Source organism: Oryza glaberrima, chromosome 9, assembly GCF_000147395.1.
Source record: "Oryza glaberrima chromosome 9, OglaRS2, whole genome shotgun sequence".
Lineage (NCBI taxonomy): Eukaryota > Viridiplantae > Streptophyta > Magnoliopsida > Poales > Poaceae > Oryza > Oryza glaberrima.
Window position 1 is genome coordinate 10,154,565 of NC_068334.1, and position 6,954 is coordinate 10,161,518.

Genomic DNA, 6,954 nt, shown 5'->3' on the forward strand with positions numbered 1-6,954 from the left:
CTGCAAGTTTTTTAGCAATTTCGTAAAGAAAAAAAAAGGACAGGGATGGGAACAGTGATATCGAGGCATCTGTTAGGTTTAGGTGGGTCTATCCGGTCTACCCTCTATTTCTCTGCCTTTTCCGTGGTGCCGCTCACAATGCATAATGAGGCTAGACGGTAGGGACCTATTTATAGACTCCACTTCCAGATATACATTGTTTCCGGTACTCCGTTAGACTCCTGAACCATGTCACCAACCACGATCAGACAGTTCAGTTAAATGAGTCTACAATATAATAGTCTCAAGCACACATATGTGAGTCATGTGCCATGATTATATTGTATATGAGATTAATTCTAATATAATCAAGTGGGTCAACAGTTTACAGAGCTGATCCTGATCCAGTAAACAAACCCAGCCATTCCACCCTGTGCTGTACCCAGGCATAAACATGTACGTACATATAAATTCCAGTAGAGTATATCTCTATTAATTCCTCTAGTGTATTCCAGCACAGTTGTCCTCGGCACCACGAGTATTAATTCCTCAAGTTAAATTCCGCATCAATAATTCCTCGTCACATGTAGCATAAATATTTTCCACATTGAGTTAAATAAATATCATAATATATAAATTTTGTAAGCCATATAAAAGCCCAACATCTCCCACTTGGCTAAAACATTCAATCAATAAGCTGAAGTCCCATGTCTCTAACATCCTTAGAAAATAAATCCTGACTGGCTTAGTCAGTGGATTTGCAACCATACTAGTACTAGGCAAATAAACCAGACGAACAGACTGGAGTCTATTTATTACATCACGAATATTAATGATACCTTCCCTCAATGTGTTTACTTTTACTATGAAATTTAGCGAACTACTAGCTCTAATTCATCTATAGCCAATCTAATAGCTCATTCATACAATAGTTACATACTACACTATTAATACCTGGTCCCATCAGTCATACACACACTGTGTCTTGGAGTCCGTGCTACAACTAGCTATAAATCTGTAGCCCACTGCTCTCCTCTCTCTTTATTTATCTTCTTAAAATATGTTTGCAGCTGGTTTATAGCCTGCTATTGTACATGCTCTAAGAGATGCAAGAAATTCCCTTAGCCATACGCCTTCCTTCACTGCTTCAAACGCAGCAATATATTCAGCTTCCATGGAAGGGAGAGCAACTGAATCTTGCTTCTTACTGCACCAAGAAATGGCACCTCCCGCCAAAGTGAAAATATTACCAGAAGTAGATTTCTTGGTGATAACCCTGCAGCTGAAGATTATGGCCATTAAAACATAAAGAATAATCCATAGTTCCTCTGACATAACGCAAGACATATTTGATTTGTTTCCAATGCTCTTCCCCAGGATTCTTTTGATATCTACTCAAGATTCCAATAGCATGGCTAAGGTCAGGTCGTGTAAATAACATAGCATACATAAGACATCCCAAAGCAGAAGAATAAGGAATGCCTTCCATTCTCCCTTTTTCCTCAGGGGTGTTTGCACATAATTCCTCACTGAGTTTAGTTCCCTTTACAATAGGTACATTAACAGGTTTGCATTGTTCCATAGAAAATCGTTTTAAAACACCTCTAAGGTATGCCTTTTGAGATAAACCAAGCATACGTTTATTCCGATCTCTATGTATTTCCACTCCCAACACGTAGGAAGCTTCCCCCATATCTTTCATATCAAACTTAGAAGATAACCAAGCTTTAACTTCCATCAATGTAACTTTATCATTAGAAGCAGTAAGAATATAATCCACATATAAGGAGAGTAAAACAAAATTACCACCATTAACTTTTGTATAAATGCAATGATCATCTTCCGTTATTGAAAAACCATATGACGTGTTAGCATTATCAAACAATATATACCACCGACGTGAAGCTTGTTTGAGACCATAAATTGATCTATTCAATTTGCAAACCTTATTTTCATTTCCTTTTTCACCAAAACCTTCCGTTTGCAACATATATATTTCCTCCTCCAAATAGCTACTAAGAAAAGCAGTTTTAACATCCATTTGGAGTTCAAGATCATAATAAGCCATTAAAGCACTAATGATGCGAATAGAAGTAAATTTTGCAACAGGAGAAAACGTTTCCACAAAGTCAAACACCTTCACTTTGTGTAAATCCCTTAGCAACAAGTCTAGTCTTATATATTTCCACTAAGCCTGCCGCATTCAATTTTCTTTTAAATATCCATTTACAACCTATGGGTTTGCGGTTGTTTGGTAAAGTAACAAGTTCCCAAACATTATTATTTTTCGTTGAGTTTAACTCTTCCCGCATTGCTTCCACCCATAGTTTTGATTGAGGGCAACTAATTGCTTCCTTATATGTTTTAGGCTCTTCCTCTAAATCTGAAATTTTAGAGTGTGCTTCCCCCCAAAACATATACTCCCTCCATATTTTAATGTATAACGCTGTTGACTTTTTATCCAATGTTTGATCATTCGTCTTATTCAAAAAATTTATGTAACTATCATTTATTTTATTGTGACTTGATTCATCATCAAATATTCTTTAAGCATGACATAAATATTCTTATATTTGCACAAAAATTTTGAATAAAATGAATGGTCAAACGTTGATCAAAAAGTCAACAGCGTCATACATTAAAATACGGAAGGAGTAATAGTCATCAAGATATAATGGTGCATGTGTATTCCTCCCACTTCTCCTAAGCATGTTAGTAGCAGGAGTATCATTTATATCACCCTCAATATTTGGATCAATTCCAGATGTATCCATCTGTGTTTCTAATGGAGTTGCCAATAATTCCACCCTTGCCCGTTTGGTACGGCGAGGTGTATCATGATCTAAAAAAATTGCATCCCTACTTTCCACCAGTTTATCATTGACAGGATCATAAAAACGATACCCTTTGTTGAATAGTCCCACATTGGTTGTGGAAGGGCAAAGGACCTAAGATATAAGTGGGGGAGCCCCTCACCTCAATGGCTAGCTTTTGGGGTGGGAAAGGCCCTTTACGATCCTACAATTGGTATCAGAGCCTCGTTTTCTTCTTGGATTTTTATCGATCTAAAGTTTTTTCCATGGCTACTCCCGCTAGGTTTTCAACTAAGCCTCATGTTTTCGATGGAACTGATTTTCCTCATTGGTGTAGTAAGATGCAATCTTACCTTATGGCTGAAAATTATTATATTTGGAGGAAAGTTTCTCATCCTTATGTGATTCCTGAAGCCATTAATTCTGATGCTTTAAAAACTGAGTTTGAAAATAATTGCAAAGCTCGTAATATTCTTTTGAGTGGGATTTCTCGTTCTGATTATGATCGTGTTGCACATCTTGAAACTGCTCATGAGATTTGGAATACTTTGAAAAACATTCATCAAGGAACAAATAATATTAAAGAGCTTCGTCGAGATCTTTTTGAAAAGGAGTACATTAAATTTGAGATGAAATCTGGAGAGGCTTTGGATGACTATCTTTCTAGATTTAATAAAATTTTGAGTGATCTTAGATCTGTTGATTCTTCTTATGATGATAATTATCCACAGTCTGAGATTTCTCGTCACTTTTTGAATGGTCTCGACATGTCTATTTGGGAGATGAAAGTTACATCTATTCAGGAGTCTGTTAACATGTCTACTTTAACTTTGGATTCACTTTATACTAAATTGAAAACACATGAGATGAATATTCTTTCTCGCAAAGTTGATTCTAAATCGAGTGCTTTGGTTTCTTCTTCTTCTTCTTTGGTTGTTGATGCTTCTTCATCTATGCCTTCTTTTCTTGCTGCTTTTAATGCCACATCCGATGATCAACTCGCACAAATTGAGGAGGAGGATTTGGCTTTGGTCGCTAACAGAATTGCTCGAGCTATGAATAATGCCAGGAACAGGAAAAGAGGTGGTCCAAATCGTTGCTTTGAATGTGGTTCAATTGATCATCTTCGTTCGCATTGTCCTAAGCTTGGGAGAGGCAAAAGAGAAGACAAAGATGGTGAGATGACCAACAACAACAAGCCCAACAACTACAACAATTCAAAGGGTTGTAACCAAGGGAGGAAGATGGAGAATCTTAGGAAGGCTTTTCAACAAGTTTGCGCTGCTTTCGAGCCACTAAGTGATGTAGATGGTGAAAGTGGAGATGATGATAAAGGAAAGAATGTCTCCGATGTTTGCTTCATGGCACGTGGTGAATCTGACACAGAGTATGAAGATAATGAGGTGAGTGCTTTTGAAGAAGCTATTAATATTTTGAGTGCTAAAAATAAAAAGTGTGAGAAGATGTATAAAAAACAGAAATTTATCATTGAATCTCTTAAATCTGAAATTGATAGGTTAAAATCTCTTATTCCTAATGATGATGATTGTGAAAATTGTGAGGTTTTAATGAATGAGATTTCAAAAATTAGAGATGTTAATGCTGCACATGATTTGAAAAATAGATCTTCTCTTGCTTGTTGTTTTGCTTTGCACACACGCACTTTGGATGAGTTGTTTTTAACTAAAAAATTGTTGCAAAAATATCAAATTGCTTTTCATGCTAGTTTGATGTTTAACACGATTTCTACTAAAAAGTTAAAACAACCTCATGATGTTTTGGATTGCTCAACATGTAATTTGAATAAGTTGAAACTAAAAGATGCTTTAGGTCGTGTTGAGTACATGGAAGATGTTATGAAAAATAATGAAGTGCTTTCTTGCCCCAAATGTCGTAAAAGCAAAGGTGTCATGGTAGATTGTGAAAATTGTGCTAATTTGGAAAAAGAGGTTTCTTATTTGAAAAATTCTTTACTAAGATTTTCTGATGGTAAAAAGAACCTCAACATGATTTTGGATCAATCAAAGGTTAGCACAAATAACCGTGGTTTAGGTTTTGATCCTTATGCTCATAACTCTAGACATCCTCCTGTTGTGTTAGGTGTTGGTGCTAGAGGTGGTGAGATTTTGATTAAACATGATACTAATAAAACTGTGTTTAAATCTGCTGGTATCATGTCTACCATGAATGCATCCTCTTCAAAATCCAATGTTGTGCATGCAAAACCTCCTGTTTCTGCTTGTGTTGCTAAATCTTCTTGCTCTAACAATGTGTCTAAACAACGTGAAAAATATACTTGTTCTTTTTGTGGAAAAGATGGACATATTGTTGATTTTTGTTTCAGATTAGCTCATAAACAGAAAAAGGAGAGAGAGATTGCTTTTGCAAAATCAAAGTGGCAAAAATCTGGTTTTCCCTCGAGGAAACCGGTCAGACCGCAGTGGGTCCCGTGGTCAGACCGGCAACCGGTCAGACCGGCTGCAGAGCCTCGGTCAGACTGGACACCGGTCAGACCGGCGGTACAGAGGCGGTCAGACCGGCCCCCGGTCAGACCGGTCACTGTACTTCGGTCAGACCGGCCTCGGAGGAATTTTTCTGAGAATTCTAAAATTGATTTTGCACGTGGATATATGCCTATTGGATCTTCTGGTCGTGTGTCTCAGTACTGGATTCCTAAATTTTTATTATCTAACCCCAGTACTGAGGCTTCGACTTCTGCTGTTGTGTAGGCTTTGGTGGCAAGGAAGGAGAACGTGTGGATCGTGGATTCCGGTTGTTCGCGGCACATGACCGGTGATAAAAATTGGTTCTCCTCCCTCAAAAAGACATCCAAGACTGAATCAATTGTCTTTGCTGATGCTTCTACTAGTGCCGTTGTCGCTACAGGTTTGGTTAAGGTAAATGAAAAATTTGAATTGAAGAATGTAGCTTTGGTTAAGGATTTAAAGTACAATTTGCTTTCAGTTTCACAAATTGTTGATGAAAATTTTGAGGTTCACTTTAAGAAAACTGGAAGTAAAGTTTTTGATTCTTGTGGTGATTCTGTGCTGAATATTTCTCGCTATGGAAGAGTGTTTAAAGCTGATTTTGAAAATTCTGTTTCACCTGTGATAACATGTTTGGTTGCTAAGTTTGATAAAGATGTGATGTTTTGGCATCGTAGACTTGGACATGTTGGTTTTGATCATCTCACTAGGTTAAGTGGTTTGGATCTTGTTCGTGGTTTGCCTAAACTTAAGAAAGATCTTGATTTGGTTTGTACACCGTGTCGTCATGCTAAGATGGTTTCTACTTCACATGCTCCTATTATTTCTGTGATGACAGATGCACCGGGACAGCTATTACATATGGACACTGTTGGTCCAGCTAGAGTGCAATCTGTTGGAGGAAAGTGGTATGTGTTGGTTGTTGTTGACAATTTTTCTCGATACTCTTGGGTTTTCTTTATGGCCACTAAGGACGAAGCTTTTCAACACTTTCGTGGTTTGTTTCTTCGATTGGAGCTTGAATTTCCTGGTTCTTTGAAAAGAATTCGAAGTGATAATGATGGAGAGTTTAAAAATGCTTCATTTGAACAATTTTGCAACGAAAGAGGTCTTGAACATGAATTTTCTTCTCCTCGTGTTCCTCAACAAAACGGTGTTGTTGAAAGGAAAAATCGTGTTTTGGTTGAGATGGCTAGAACGATGTTGGATGAATATAAAACTCCTAGAAAATTTTGGGCTGAGGCAATTAACACTGCTTGTTATATTTCAAATCGAGTTTTCTTGCGTTCTAAACTTGGAAAAACTTCTTATGAACTTCGATTTGGTCATCAACCCAAAGTTTCACATTTGCGTGTTTTTGGTTGCAAGTGCTTTGTCTTGAAATCTGGAAATTTGGATAAGTTTGAGGCACGCTCTACCGATGGATTGTTTCTTGGTTACCCCGCACACACTCGTGGCTATCGTGTACTTATTTTAGGGACTAACAAAATTGTTGAGACTTGCGAAGTTTCTTTTGATGAGGCTAGTCCTGGTACTAGACCCGATATTGCAGGTACACTGTCACAGGTTCAGGGGGAGGATGGTCGTATTTTTGAAGATGAGAGCGACTACGACGACGATGATGAGGTCGGCTCGGCCGGTCAGACCGGGTGCCAGGCCGGTCAGACCGCCGGCAC